General features: G+C 56.1%; 1 pseudogene; it reads left to right on the forward strand.

Annotated features, from left to right (window-relative positions):
* Nucleotides 1-15,618, forward strand: part of LOC144251925 (paired box protein Pax-8-like) — a 55,525-nt pseudogene that overhangs the window by 25,384 nt on the left and 14,523 nt on the right.

Below are 15,618 nucleotides of genomic sequence, written 5' to 3' on the forward strand. Positions count from 1 at the left end.
AAGACCTGGGGCCTTGCCTGGGTCAGAGCCCTCGGCCATGCGAACAAAAAACAAAATCAGAAAAACATTCTCATTTCTATCAGGATTTTCAGCCACCCAACACTTCTCCACGTCCATCCTCATCTTCTTGTGGCACTTGTCCCAGGACAGCAGCAGACACGACGAGAAGTCACGTTAACTGTTCAATAGACAGAAACACTGGGGTGGCAAACCAACCCCAAACCCACCTTCTCAAAGGATGAGATTGGAACAGGTCAGGTGGAGGCAGGAATCGGACCCCATGGTTCTTGGCCTTGGCACAAACACCCAAGCCTCCTCCATGTATGGGCATCGAAAGTTCTGGAAAATGGGGGCAAAGCTGGACCTAGCAGGTCGTATCTGTTTGGGAAATTGTCCAGCACCCCTTTGGTTTAGCCTCGGGGCCCAAAAGATGCAAGGGCAGTACGATGGCGAGTGGGGGAGATGCGTGGCCACAGGGGCCAGCGTGAGGGCCGCTCTTCCCACTGTCTGGGCTGAGGCTCACAACCCTTTGTTTTAAGAAAGCTGTTCTGCTGAAGGCCGCTGGAGCCCCTGAGGAGACATGGACAGGCAGCTCAGAACTTGCTGTCACTGGGCAATGAAAGGCACTCGGTGCCCAGCTAAGACCCTTCCCGCCCGCAGTCATAAATAGACTCCACTGGCTCCCACAGGGGCCTGGTCATGGCTCCTTCTCGCCTGCCAGCTCTCTCTGACTCCCACCCCGGGGTTCTGACCACCTCCAGGTCATCCACCAAATCATGCTCTGATGTGAAAAGACCTTCCCTACCCAGGCCACAGCACCTTCAGAAAGGACTGCAGGCCAGTCCCACACCTCACCGGCCAGCTCTGGCCACTGAGCCATTGGGTAGCCTGGGAGCAGCTCCGGTCTGAGCCTCAGACTTCGGGTGGATCCTGGCTCTTTCTGGTATAGTCTTGAGTCTCAAATGAGTCATGTAAATCAAGTCGCTAAAATTCTCCTGGTCCCAGTCCCCTGGTTGAATAAGTGGAGATCTGAGTCCTAAAATTAGCCCCACTGGGTGGTTTCATGGAGTGGAATATGTCAGGGAGTCTGACCGACGGTGCCCTCTGGCCTCAAAGGCTTTGCATAAGCTGTTCCACTGCCCGGAATAGTTTTCTCCTTCTTCTGCCACTCAGCGGGCACCTCTTTACCTTTGGCCTCAGCTTTGACTTTCCAGGAACCCTTCTGTGATTCCCTGACCGGGGCCAGGTCCCCTCCTCTGGTTCCAAGGGACTGTTTGCTACTTTGGGATTCTACTATAATAAAGCCATGAGGCGAGAGCGGGCTGGGGTCTGCCTTATTTACCTCAGTGACCATGAGCCTCCCACCGTGGCTGGCACAGAGTGGGCACTCAGTCAGCTCAGGTCTGCTGAGAGAATGGGCTCAGAATGGAGGAGGACCGAGGCCAGAGCAGGAAAGCAGCTGAGAGTCTGCGGCCTGACGGGGCCGTCCTGGAGCCCATGGGGTCCCCAGCCAGGCCTCTGCCCACAATTTTAGTGCTCTGACCTGTTAGAGGAGAAACCCTGAGGCTCTCTCAGGCAGGACACCTGCCGTCAGGGCTGGGGTCCACTCCCCCCAGCTCAACCAGAGAAGCTCTGGGTTCATTCTTTGGTGTTTGTTTGTGACCGGGTTTCAACACCATTTCTGTGGTTTAAAGAGAAATGGGGAGACTATGGATCTCCTCCTGAGCCCTCATTTCATAGAAAAGGAAAGGAGACCCAGGGAGGAGAGGGTCCCCCAGGACACCCGGGACATAAGGACACCCCTATTTCTCCTTACCTGCCTTCAGAGGAAGGAAGGGGCTTGGTGTCTGGAGTGAAGGGCTTGGTCAGAAGGAGACAGGACAGGCTCCAAGGGCCCCCAGGGCATGCTGCGCAACTCTGGAACCAGCAGTGGGCGTCGGGTCTGAGCATAAGGACCACTGGTGCCCCGTCCAGGAGGTGGGACTCCAAGTTGGAGCTCAGTCACGGGGGGCTCAGTCATTGGGGCTCAGTCACGGTCGCACACCTGCAGCCTATGCTTCCCCACCTCCCCGTCTGATCCTGACCACTCTCCCCGGGGTGTTGTGTTTCCAGGCCATGGTGGGCTGAACCAGCTGGGAGGGGCCTTTGTGAACGGCAGACCCCTGCCCGAAGTGGTGCGCCAGCGCATCGTGGACCTGGCCCACCAGGGCGTGAGGCCCTGCGACATCTCTCGCCAGCTCCGCGTCAGCCACGGCTGTGTGAGCAATATCCTCGGTAGGTAAGCTCGCAGTTCAGTGTGCCCCCACGCTCTGCAGAGCTGGCCTCCCACGTCCAGCTTCAGTCCTGGGACCCGGACAGGGTATGGTGGCGCCTCTGCCCGCTATGGCCTCCTGCTGTTTCCTGTCCTCACTTCCTTCTCTGCCCATTTCTCCTTCCTTTGGCTTCTCTCTTTTGGGGGAAAAGGGGGTTAACAGGACTGAACTCAGGGCACTCGACCACTGAGCCCCATCCCCAGCCCTATTTTCTATTTTATTTGGAGACAGAGTCTCACTGAGTTGCTTAGTGCCTCACCACTGCTGAGGCTCGCCTTGACCTCGCCATCCTCCTGCCTCGGCCTCCTGAGCTGCTGGGATGACAGGGTGCACCACTGCGCCCGGCTCCTTTTTATCCTTTACCCATGTCTTGTTTCTGCAGCCGTCTTTGCTCTTCATACAGGAGACTCACCCCCCAGTTCCTTCTTTGGTGACACCTAGGGAAATTGGGCCCCTAGGAGGGCCCCACAGTAGAGAAGGCTCCTGGGGTCTAACCACTGCAAGGGGGACGTCTGGGTTTGTGCCCCTGCGACAGAAGCAAGGGAGTGGCTTGCTCAGTCTCCAGGCCCAGCTCGGCCTCCCTGAGTAGCCTCTCTGGGAGTCAGGCCTAGAGGCTGGGATTCTTATGAGGTGACACTCAGGACCCCTGGGCACTATTGCTCTATAAGCACCCAACATGGTGGCCCTCAGCCCCAGCTGCCCTGGAAGAAACTTAAACATAACAATAAAATTAAGTGTCTGCTCCAGCTCAGACTGATTTAGGGGACTGGGTCTAGGCCCCCACCTTCCCCCTGCAACCAGGTGGGGAACGACTTCAGGGGGGCAGGGGCAGCACAGGCTTCCAGCAGAAATGCCCCGCCCTGGAGGACTCTGGGTTTTGAGGTAGTTCCATGCACCCGTCCCCCTCCTCCACCCATCACGTGGATTCAGGGGGACCCCAGGTGCCAGGAAGAAAAGGGCCTGGCTGTAAGTGAAACCTGGAAACCCCGACTCCCTGTCCTGGGCTGTAAGGTTGGGGTCCAGGAGAGGGGATTTCCGAGATGGCTGTGGAGTCCCAGACAGGAGGGGAGCTCTGGTCACTAGTGACCAACAGAATTTGGAAGAGTTTGGCCCCAATGGCAGAAGAGGGTGTCTACAGCTGGGAGGGGAGGATGTCCTGACCCAGGCCACCCATCTGCCACAGCAGAGAGCGGGGCAGAGGCTGAACGCCAGCAGGCTCAGATTTAGGGACTGAGCCTGGCCAGGGATCCCCAAGGCTGGCCTCCAGAGTCCAGGGGACCAGCCTCACACCGGCAGTGGAAGCAGGATGGTCAAGGAGAAGATCAGTCAGCCTTCAGCCCAGAGAAACCGCCACTGTGCCCCACGGTTCCCACTGGGCCCAGCCAAGATGCCCCTCCTTACAGGGGACACCTCATGCCCCTGGCCCTGATGGGGGCAGGCAGAGCCTGGACAGAGGCAAGGCAAGGAGAGGAGCCGGGGCATCCAGCAGAGGGCTCTGGTTTGGCGGCAGCATGAGCCTCCCCAAGAAAGGGATGTGGACAGTTCTGGGCACGCCAGGTGCCGGAGGCAGCCTCGGGCACCTCACTCCCATGGCCCTCCCCAGAAGCTTCAGACAGACACAGGGGGGGAGGCTCTGGCGACATCCCCCCCCCAAACACCCCCTGCTTATTGGGTAATTCTTTGGGGTTCTCTATAGGAGTAGGTACTACGAGACTGGAAGCATCCGGCCTGGAGTGATAGGGGGCTCCAAGCCCAAGGTGGCCACCCCCAAGGTGGTGGAGAAGATCGGGGATTACAAGCGGCAGAACCCCACCATGTTTGCCTGGGAGATCAGGGACCGGCTCCTGGCCAAGGGCGTCTGTGACAATGACACTGTGCCCAGTGTCAGCTCCATTAACAGGTGAGAGACTGCAGCCTCTGGCCTTGGGCGGGCGCCTGGCTTTGGGATCATGAAGGAACTAAGCAGGGGCCCAACCCAGAGGGACTCGGGCCTTGGGCTGCAGAGTTGGCAGGACCTCTCCGTCCCCACAGTTGTTCCCCCACCTCCTCTCTCCACACTGGAGGCACCCTCCCCCTGCCCCACTCCACAGGGACCCCCATCTGCACCTTCCTTCCTCAGATACCACATCCTCTTTCATTGGGCCAAAGAATGTTCCTGAACTGGTCATCTCCTGACCACTCTCCTGGCTCCATTCAAGCACCTGGTCATCTGTTCAGCCCTGCAGATAGCTACAGCCCATCAAGCGCTTACTCTTCATCCATTATTCATCACTCACTCAATTACCCGTCACCTGCAGGCCCCGGGGACACAAAACTCCTCCCCTGTACAGCTTACAGTCTAATGGGAGCATAGACGCAAACCCAGTACCCACACAGACACTATAAAAATGCAGTTCCAAGTCCTGCTAAGGACAGGAACATGGGGGCATGTGGACCAGCACAGGGTGACTTTATGGGGTTATGAAAGGCTTCCCCTGAGTAAGAGGCAAGGAAGAAGAGCTGACTAGTCAAAAAGGAGCAAAGGAAATGTCTGAGACATTCAAATGCCCTGTGGCTAACACAGTCTTATACAAGAAGCTAAAGGAGAGCCAATAGACAGAGGGAAGGGAACCTGAGGCATGCTGAGGGGTTGGTGCCAAGTTATATACTCTTTGCTTTTGACCTCGGAGCCCTTGTCAGATTTTAAGCAGGATGCTGACTTGCATTTCAAAAATCTCACCTTGCCCCAATAGGGTGAGTCGATTGGAAAGGGTCAAGAGTGGATGGGGTGGGCCATGAGTGCCCGCGGTGGAAAAGAACACTGTTGGCATGCGCTGAGGTTATCAAGGAAGGATCAAGGCTGGAGAGGTTATCAAGGTCAAATCCACAGAACTTGGGGACGAGCTTGATTGGGAGGAGCAGGCAGATGCCCCATCTGCACTTGACCTTGAGTGACTGATGTTTCCAACATGACATGAGGACACAGGCAGGGCCGGTGTGAAGACAGAGATTGGGGATTTGGATGTTGTTCTAGTTAGCTTTCTCGTTGCTGTGACTAAATGACCTGAGCATCACCTCTATAGAGGAGGAAGAATTATTGAGGGCCCACGGTTTCAGAGGTCTCAGTCCATAGACAGCAGGCTCCATTCCTCAGGCTGGAGTGAGGCTAAACATTATAGCAGGAGAGTGTGGCGGAGGGAAGAGGCTCACATGGGGATCAGGAAGCAGAGAGAGACTCCACTTGCCAGATACAAGTATGTAGCCCAGGGCCAGCCCCATGCCCACCTGCCCAGCCACACCCACCACCTCAGCTGCCATCAGCTCATCCAAGCAGGGGTCAGTTCACTGGCTGGGCTGAGGCTGTTACCCCAGCCATTTCTCCTCTGAACCTTCTGGCATTGTCTCACACCTGAGCTTTAGGGACACCTCGCATCCTCACCATAACGGATGTGGACTAGCTGAGGCGGAAACCCCTCTGAGGTGACCAGTGGAGTGTCAGAAAGGCCACCCACCTGGGCAGCGCTGGGGCCTGTTTCCTCCTCTTTCTCTAGTGACATTTTTGTTCTTCCTCGCAGAATCATCCAGACCAAAGTGCAGCAACCGTTTAACCTCCCCATGGACAGCTGCATGGCCACCAAGTCCCTGAGTCCAGGACACACACTGAGTGAGTTCTGGGAGCTTGGAAGCTCACAAAACCCCTGGCACACAGATCCCCACCGCGTCCCCCAGGAGCCCCCAGATGCATCCCAGCACCCATGCCACCCACCTGCCCCAGCCCCTGCGTGGACGGAGCTGTCGAGTTGACAAGCCTGTCTTGGTCCCCATGGAAGGTCCCGTGGACACAGAGAGGTGGAAAGGACAGGCATGGGTGACTCCAGCTGCCACCAGGGCTCAGGGCTTGGGTCACCACGTGGCCAGCTGGTCCCTCCAGGATGGCTGCAGGGGTTGGGGGCACTCCCTCAGCCTGACACTCTCCCTCTCGCCCACTGCAGTCCCCAGCTCCGCCGTCACTCCCCCTGAGTCCCCCCCGTCGGACTCCCTGGGCTCCACCTACTCCATCAACGGGCTCCTGGGAATCGCCCAGCCTGGCAGCGACAGCAAGAGGAAAATGGATGACAGTGAGTCCTGTGGGGATGGGCGGAGACACTCAGAGTCTGTCCCTTGCAGGGTCGCAGGCCCAGACCTGGAGCCTGGCTCTTGGCCCCCGGGATGGGTGGATTGGTCCCCTGAAAGCCTTCTCCCTGCCTGGCCACGCAGGTGACCAGGATAGCTGCCGGCTCAGCATCGACTCCCAGAGCAGCAGCAGCGGGCCCCGGAAGCACCTGCGCACGGACGCCTTCAGCCAGCACCACCTGGAGCCACTCGAGTGCCCGTTCGAGCTGCAGCACTACCCCGAGGCCTATGCCTCCCCCGGCCACACCAAAGGCGAGCAGGTGAGCCAGGCTGAGTCCGCAGAGCTCTGGGGCTGGGGGCTGGGGCACCTGCTCCACGCAGCCTCAAGCCTCGATTTCCCTGGGTGCTCCGGCAGCTCCACTCCTGGCCTCTCGCCTGCCCTCACCTTGGAGCCTGTCCCTTTAAGGGTGGGTGGCATAGCCAGCGGTGCCATCTCTGTGCTATCAGGGCCGGACGTTGTCACTGTCAAGTGGCCTTCCCACTATGACCTGAGCACCCTTCTGGCCCCACCTTCCCTTGCACACCCCATGAGCCTGCATTACTCATGTCCCCAAGCATGCCACCCTCGTCCACACCCCTCTGCCCTGGCACACCATGTGCCCTCCTCGGAGAATGCCTTTCCTCCTACTTCTCCTTCTGGAAAAATACCACTTGGCCGCTATGACTTAGCTCAACGCCGCTCTGCAAATCCACCCCTGCCCCTCAGACGTGCTCCGTCCCCTGTCTCTGGTCCTGCGACCCACACGTGGCTCCTGGGGACTTCTCAGGTGCATGGAAAGGACCTAGTGGGCGCAGCGAGGCACAGTGGTGTCTGGAGGGTGGCACAGGCTCTCGGCTGTGGCTCTCGTCCCCAGCACCGAACTCTGCGTGCCTCTTGGAATAGCCACTCAAGGCTGTCCCAAGAGGGCACAGAGGCACCTGGGGAAATCGGGACAGTAGGTCACCAGCTGCTGGGAGTCTTTCTTCCCAGCACCCAGGACAGGTCAGCCTCTGGGAAAAGCTGAGCGAGATGTGAGAGGTCCCTTCCCGAGGCCAGCAGAGCCTCTGCCTCCCTGGCAACCACTGAGCCCTGGGTTCATATTGTCTGGGGAGCATTGAGTCTGGCCCCCAAGTCAGCCCGCTGAGGAACATCTCTTTGGGGCCCACGCTGATCCAGAACGGAGGCGAGACTATGTGTGTGTATGTACACCTTTAAGCTCTAAGTAGGACAGTAGGGGGTGCCGACAATGATCAACTGAACAGTCGCCAGTGGCCGGCTGGACTGCTGGCCCCCAGCCAGCCCCACAGCTGGGCAGTCGATCTGCGTCAGCGATTTTATCAGCCTTGGCTGTGACAACGATGTGGGGTGCAGAGAGAGCTGGCCATCGGCAGACCTGGGAGAGGGCCTGGGTGCTCATCCGAGGGTTGGCACAGCTCCAGGAGGGACAGGGCATCCATAGTGGCCTATAGGATGGCCTCTCTGTGGGAGCAAGCCTGCAGAAACCAGAGTGCAGCTCCAGCTGCCCCAGAGAGCAAAGAAACCCCCTGATAACACCTGGGCACCTGCTGGGTCCCAGAGCCATTTCCTGGCTCCAACCTCACTCCCAAAGGACTCTGCCTGGCTACAGACAGCCCCTGGACCCTGCTGGCATACATATTCGGGGGATCCAGGAATGAGAGGCTCTCAGAGCTAGAAGGGACCTCAGGGACCACCCAGTCCTGTATGTGGAGATAGCCCAGGCCCAGAGAGCACGCAAAGGCTTGAGGAAATAGATGGCTGCCAGGCTCAGGCCTATCAGCCCCTGGTTTATTCAGATGGTGCCACTTTACCTGCTTGGCAAAGATGCTTCCATATACATCCTGGTTTGAATGAAGACCAAGCAAAAGCATCTGAAAACCTTCAAACTGCCACCACCAGGCAGCCTACAGAGGAGGAAATCCAGGTGCAGACTGTGAATCACTCCTTCTCTCAGGCACCTGGCTGGGTGGTGAGGGGCACGGAGATCCCAGCCTGTGCCCAGGGCTTCTTAGGTCTGAGCCCCTGCCTCCCCAGCCTTTGGTACTGACTGTGCTTCCAGAGTAACACTGTGTTCTCACACATGAGCACAGAGAGGCCCTCTGGCTGGGGGAGCCAAGAGCAAAGCACTGATTCTCACACTTGACCTTAGCATGGGGCAAAGACACCAGTTTCTTGTCTGGAAAAACAATCGGGGGGAAATGTTTAACGGGAACTTCTGGTGGCCTCTGTCCTGGTTGCTGTTTTACTAGGGAGCATCATCAGAAGCCCGTAGAGCTCTCCTTCTGCTAGTTCACAAGCCTACCAAGAAGCGGACCAACAGAGCGTGGATATTATGATGCCAGAGACCAAGAATTTGGCAGCTTCTGACTCTTCCCCAAACCCCCAAATAATATCTATCATAACTGCTCATTGAGCATCTGTTGTCAGCAAGCATTCTGGGATGAATGTTGCATATAAGTTTGTAGATAATATCTCATTCACTCTTCACATCAGTCAAGTAGATCCTAGGTCTATTGGAATAGGGGAGTTCAGGACTAGGTCTGATTCCCACCTGCTCACACAGGTGAGAGCAAGGATGCAGGAAGTCAAGTAGACTAAACGCCTTGGCTTGCCTGAGTTCTGAAGCATTGTGCAGCTCTGCCCCAAATCTAGGTTCAACCCCAGAAAACAATCCAGTCATCTCTGAGATGTTTAAGCTATTCAAAAACGTTAGACTCTAGTTGTTTCTTTTTTCTTCTTTCATTGATTAGCCTGGTTTTGGGAGACTAGAAATATCTTGAGTAAATATTTTGATATCAAATCAACTCAACCAAAGGCCTTTCAAATTTTTCTTACACTGTCTAGAATTTAGGGATTTTATTCAATTTCATTAAGCCAGGCCAGGCTCTGAGCAACTCCGCCCTGCCTGGGAGTTGGAGCCCTCGGAAGGCATGGAACCAGAGCACCACTTAGTCAGTAATTGCTGCTACATGCTAATGGTGCCCTGGTGCCCTCCAGAATTGCCTGCAGCTTCCAAAGGTGCCCAGCATGCAACCAGAAAGCGCTGCAGCTTTATGGAGAGCCCTGCTCAGTGGAAATAACCAAGAGCACCTGATAAAGATTTGCAACCAAAATGAACAGCAAGCATCTTTCAAGCAGAATCTGCATGCTGCTTTTGGCTTGGCTTTGGAGAAAGAATGCACCTGTCCTGTGGACCAGAGTCAGACTCTGATGTCCTAGGTTTAGGACAAAACAGGGACATTTACCCTCGTGGTCCAGCCTCTACATGTACCAAACAGACATGGTCACATGCACTCATGTCAAGGGACTGGGAAGGGGGGACTCCATGAGATTGACAGGCAAAACCCCAATATTAGTGTAAGAAGTGGTCGGGATGTCATCCAGTTTAGGGCAGCAGGTGACACAGCAGGGCACTGGAATCTGATCCCGCCTCCAGCCCACAGGGGAGGGTGTGGAGTTTCTGAACCTCTCTGTGCCTCATTTTCTTTTCTTTTCTTTTTTCTTTTTCTTTTTTATTTTTTGTTGTTGTTGCTGTTGCTGGGGATTGAACTCAGGGGCACTCAACCACTGAGGTACCCCATTTTGTATTTTATTTGGAGACAGGGTCTCACTGAGTTGCTTAGCGCCTTGCTTTTGCTGAGGTGGGCTTTGAACTCAAGCCACCCTCTTGCCTCAGCCTCCCGTGTGCCACTGGGACCCACTGTGCCTGCATTTTCTATTTGAAGGTGAATACATAAATAGTGGTGTGCAGGACTGTGAACTGCCTGTTCCAGCCACTGGCATTGACCATGCTCAAACCATGTGAGGGGACAAGGAGAGACCAGTGTCCAGCCAGGACACAGTTCCTTAAAGGACACCAGCCATCGTGTACCTGGACTCTCCTTCCACCAGCCAACCTTGAACTCTGGGCCCTGGAAGAGGCACTCACACTGTGGGACTTGGAGAACAGCAGGCTTTGAGTTGCAGAATAGGAATTCCTTCAACAGGCCACCTGGAACAAGGGACACCAGGAGCCAAGGAGGAAAGGGGCCTTTCCTGGGGGAGATTAGGGCCCTCATGTCCAGAGACAGGCTGCAGGCTCTGGAAAACTTAGCCAGGTCCTCCCTGTGCCCTACTGATTCCTCTTTCCCCTGCAGGGCCTCTATGCGCTGCCCTTGCTCAACAGCACCCTGGAGGATGTGAAGTCCACCTTGACCCCTTCCAACATGCCCCTGGGGCGCAACCTGTCGACTCACCAGAGCTACCCCGTGGTGGCAGGTAGGATGCCAAGGCGCCTGGGCCGCCCGAGCCCAGCTGCGAGGGCGGCTGGAGGGCAGGGGAGGGCAGATGTGGCTGGTGTCAGGAGGAGCGTCTGTGGCCCCAGCCGGGAGAGGAGAGGTGGGCTGCAGGCTGGGCCTCCAGGGGGACAAGGGCGCGTGCCCCAGCCCACCTCCTGGGTCTCCTGGCGCCCTCCTGCGGGCACAGGCGGCATCGCACCTGTGGGCCCACGGCCACCTGCCGCCCGCCCGACCGCCGCAGGCCGCATCCATGGCTGTTGTGCATGTGCCCGCCCCGCCATCTCACACCCCTCTCTCCTTGTTGTCTCCCTCCCTCCGGCAGATCCTCATTCACCCTTCGCCATAAAGCAGGAAAGCCCCGAGCTGTCCAGTTCTAGCTCCACCCCTTCCTCTTTATCTAGCTCCGCCTTTTTGGATCTGCAGCAATTGGGCGCCTCGGTCCCGCCCTTCAATGCCTTTCCTCATCTCTGCCTCCGTGTATGGGCAGTTCACGGGCCAGGCCTTCCTCTCAGGTACGACAGGGAGGTCCCCGTGCAGGTACGCGGGGGGAGGGAGGGCCTCGGGCTGGCCCAGGTCCCCTGCCCCACCTGGGCCAGCACCGGGGCTTTGTGTCCCGCGACTTGGCGGAGGTGGCGGCGCCCAGGCGCGGTTCCGGTGCGGTCTGGACAGGCTACGAAGGGACAGGCGCTCTGGGGGTGCCAGGGAGTGGTGCAGGCCCCCCAGGACCCCGTGGAAGGACAGAGACCCAAAGGCAAGGAGCCAGATGCTGAAACTGGGGACATTTGGTCTTGGTCTTAAAGTTAAAAAAAAAGGGGGGAAGAAGAAAACCGCATAGAGCAAAGACAGTGACCTTTGATCCTTTCTGGATCAAAGTCCTCAAAAGGAATGGGGGCCAGTTCCATCTGGGCCTCTGTGATGTAGCTCTCCCCATTTGCACAAGGCAGGGCCAGCATAGGATGCTCCTGCATCTTTCAACCGAGTAAGGGGGGGCCCTGACGGGCCTCCTGTCAGGAACCTCATCTGCTTTAAAACACTGAGAGCTAGAAGCAGGTTCAAGCCACCTGGAGAAAACCTTGCCCTGCACGGAAAAGGAGAAGCTTGCCCATCCACAGGTGGGAGCATGTATCCTGCATCCGAGGCTGGACCTGCATCCCAGGGCCAGTCCTCAGGTTCTCTGTCTACCTGACAGAAGGGCATCCACCCAGCCAGCCAGGGCCTGTGCTGTGTGTAAAAGTCCAGGTTTGTCTTGGGCAGAGACAGAGACTCCCAGTGAAGTCTGAAGGGCATCCACAGAAACGAACTACTTCAGATGTGGACCAGCCAGGCAGGAGGCCAACCAGGCAACTATTAGCTCAGCAGAGACCCATCTCCCTTGTGTTGGAGCTGTCTCCAAGGTGTGCAGGCATTTAGGGACAGAGAGAATGCCTCCTTGCCCTTGCTCCCATCCTGACTACCCTGAGAGGCTAGAGCAGAGACCAGGGCAAGAGGGCAAGGACACCTGGTACAGAGACAACCCAGAGTCAGACCGGCCATCTGCACCGTGCTTTCACACATGCTGGACCTCACAGGTTATCTTGAAATGAAGGTCTTTATGGGCACCAGGTATACCAGCTAGCTCAGTGAAGGGCTGTGCTGTTTGAGTAGGCTTTGCCCCCAGAGAGCCTTTGGATGTGAAGCCACTGTCCCAGAGGGCCAGCACCTCTACCAGCCCAAAGAGATCTCTGAGTCAAGTGCACGTATCCTTTCTCATAACCCACCCTGTGTTTACTCCCTAGCACCTAGAATTTTTTCCCTTCCCGGTGCATCCCCACCTGTAAGCCAGGAGGTCCTGTTGGTGAAGATGGACATTCAGAGAGTGGGCAGAAAGGCAATGTTTAAGGGCTGATGTGAGGGAAAAAATGTTGACTCCAGAGTTTGCAATGTCAAGAGGATGAATTCAGCAGAGATGGGTCATTCGTCTTGACCAGAGGACTAAAGAAGAAAAGCTGTGGTCTGAGTGAAATGGTGTCAGACAGACAGTGGAAGGAAAGGAGGAGTAGAGGAGGCTCGAATGTGTTGTGGGGTGGACGGGCCAGTCCCTGGGCAAACTCAGGTGCCTGTGGAATGGCAGGAGGTAGGTCAGTGGAGAAGTAGATGGGACTGGGAGAGATGATGGGGAACAGTTCTTTCCTGTGTGAGCTGCAGAAAGGCATGGCAGGGCCAGTGAGAAAGAGGGAAGGGCAGATGGAGGCTGGATGCTGGTACATCAGAGCCCACACAACAGCCCAGGGCCAACTCCCTGATCCTGAGGCCCCCTCCACACTCTCTCCCCTCCCCAAGACCTCCCTTTTAAAAATTATTATTATTATTATTATTTTGGTACCCGAGATTGAACTCAGGGGCCCTTGACCACTGAGCCATGTCCCCAGCCCTATTTATATTTTATTTAGAGACAGGGTCTCACTGAGTTGCTTACACCTCACTTTTGCTGAGGCTGGTTTTAAACTCGCTATCCTCCTGCCTCAGCCTCCCAGGGATTACAGGTGTGCACCACCATGCCCGGCCTCCCCAGTTCCCTTTTAAGGAAGGCTGCAAGTGCAGTCAACCAACATTTTATTGGCTCTTTGGCTTTTCATTTAGTGGACAAGCCCACTCAAGCCAGCTGTGGGACAGGGAGCTGATCCAACCCACAGGACCAAGCAGCTGGCAATAGACAGCAGGTGGTCCCTGAGGCAGCAGGCAGCCAGATATACAGCACTGTCATGTCCTGGCAGGTGACCTCAAAGCCAGGCCCAGATGCTGTTGCACTTCAGGTGTGAGCACTCATGGAGACCAGTGGCTGGCCCCAGAGCTGGAGATTCAGCACAGAGGCAAGTGCCCCACGAAGGGCAAGGCGTGTCCAGGCTTGGAGGGACTGGGTCCAGGCAGGTGGCTGGGAGCAGGAAGCAAGTCAGGGCTGCTGTTCAAGGAGCCAAGCCAGTCCTGCAGTTGAAGGGCAGGCAGGCAATGGCTGGCAACCGTGCTGACCTCGGGGTATTGGCCTGGAGCTCTTCACACTGTCTAGCTGAGGCCTATGGTCAAGGTTGGACCTATATTCCTAACAAGGCTGAGCCCTGGTGGGAGGTCTCAGAGGACAGGATAGGACAGAGGAGGACCAGAGGGGCATGAGCTCAAGGGTCTGGGGGGCTGCAGACCTAGAAGAGGTGAAATTTGAAAGAAAGGAAAGGAAGCAGAGACCGAGCTCTCCTAGGAAATTCTGCAGACAGGGAGAGGAGGGACCGTCTGGAAGTTTCCATTCCATAATCAGCTCAGCTGTGACCTGCATGGACCTTCCTGGCTCCCCTCTACTGTGTGTCCCGAGGGCCTTCTGACATTTCCTGCAACCCCTTTACCTGCTTCCACTGAGCAGCATTCCAAAGCTGGTAGCTCTGTTACTGTGATGTCCAGGGTGACTTCCCTTCTGAGTCTCAGCTTCAAGAAGGAGGAAGCATTAGGGAATAGACTGCCCCTGAGATGCCTGCCAGTCCTCTTTGGACAGCCCAGTCCACATCCCAGTGCGGATCCCGCAGCCCGGCCCTGCCAGTAACATCAAGGCCAATCTTGCCCTGCTGCTCCAAGGCTGACTGCAGCTCAGCTGATCAGAAAGCTTGAAGTTAGGTTTTATCATCAAAGACCTCATTACCCTCCTCCGTCCTTTTGTGCAAAATTATATTTAGTCCTGCCAAAGAGATTTCTGGGTTGCCATAATTCTCCATGCTATCAGAACAAGATAAGGAATTGAAAAGGGGTCACACAGAGGGCAGACATCAAAGGGGGCAAATGAAATAGTCTGAAGTCACCTCTACCCTCTGCATTCCTCCAGCTAAGGTCTTCCTGCCCAGCTCTGCCACTCTCTAGAATACTTACCAATGATCCTGGGGTGCTAGAGATGTCTTAGAGAATCCCACCTCCCAGCCAGTCAACTTGGGCCTGGGCCTATGTCAACTTCTTAAAAATAAGGCCACATTGGAAATATGTTGTATGCAGAGGAAATGGAATTACACAAATTAAGGATGAAGAGTCTTAAAAGAGAGAGAGAGAGAGAGAGAGAGAGAGAGAGAGAGAGAGTTAGGCTGTTCTGGAACATATTTTAAGCTCATGGCATCTGCTGTTTGGTTTCTAAGAAGGAAGCAAGGTTGTTGGCTTTCTGGGAGAAATATTATTATTTTCCAGTGCTAGGGATGGAACCCAGGCCCTTATACATGCTAGGCATGTACTCTACCATGAGCTAACTCCCAGCCTGCACATCCCCAATTTTTTTTAAGGAGTTGGGGCCAAGAGGGTTCTGGGTTGCTGGGATAGGCTAGGGCTGCACAATTGGGTGAGGGCCACAGGAGAGCGTTTTCCAGGAGGGCCAGGTATCATGGGAGGAATGTGTCCAGTTCTGCTCTGGCAGGTGATCCAGAAAGGAAATGAGGTGACTCCAGGGAGAGGAACATTAAAATATCAGAACATAGGGGATGGAGGACAAGGAATTCCATTTGCAGGGGCAGTGTGGGGACTCGTGCTGGGGGAGGGGTACTTGTGGCCTAATGGAATGTGTGCCCCGGAGTCTGCCCACTGCACTGCACAGCTTCAGAGCCCAGGGTCAATGGAGGGAAAGCCCCAGGATGAGGTCTGGAAGGGGGGAGCAGGGACCTGAGGCCGCCAGGGACAGAAGAGCACTAGCAGAGAGGTGTCCTGTGAGCCCAGACTGGTCCCCACCACCCTGTCCCCAGTCATGGCAGACACAGGCTGCCTCCGTGTCCTTCTTAGCTCACTGTGCTGGGACGCCCCTGCCCGCCAATCCAGGAGAAGGTGAACCCAGTCATCAGCTCTCCCAAATTAGCCCCATGTGACAGGCAGGAAGACGTGGTTTGGA

The sequence above is a fragment of the Urocitellus parryii genome, unplaced genomic scaffold (genome assembly GCF_045843805.1).
Source record: "Urocitellus parryii isolate mUroPar1 unplaced genomic scaffold, mUroPar1.hap1 Scaffold_303, whole genome shotgun sequence".
Lineage (NCBI taxonomy): Eukaryota > Metazoa > Chordata > Mammalia > Rodentia > Sciuridae > Urocitellus > Urocitellus parryii.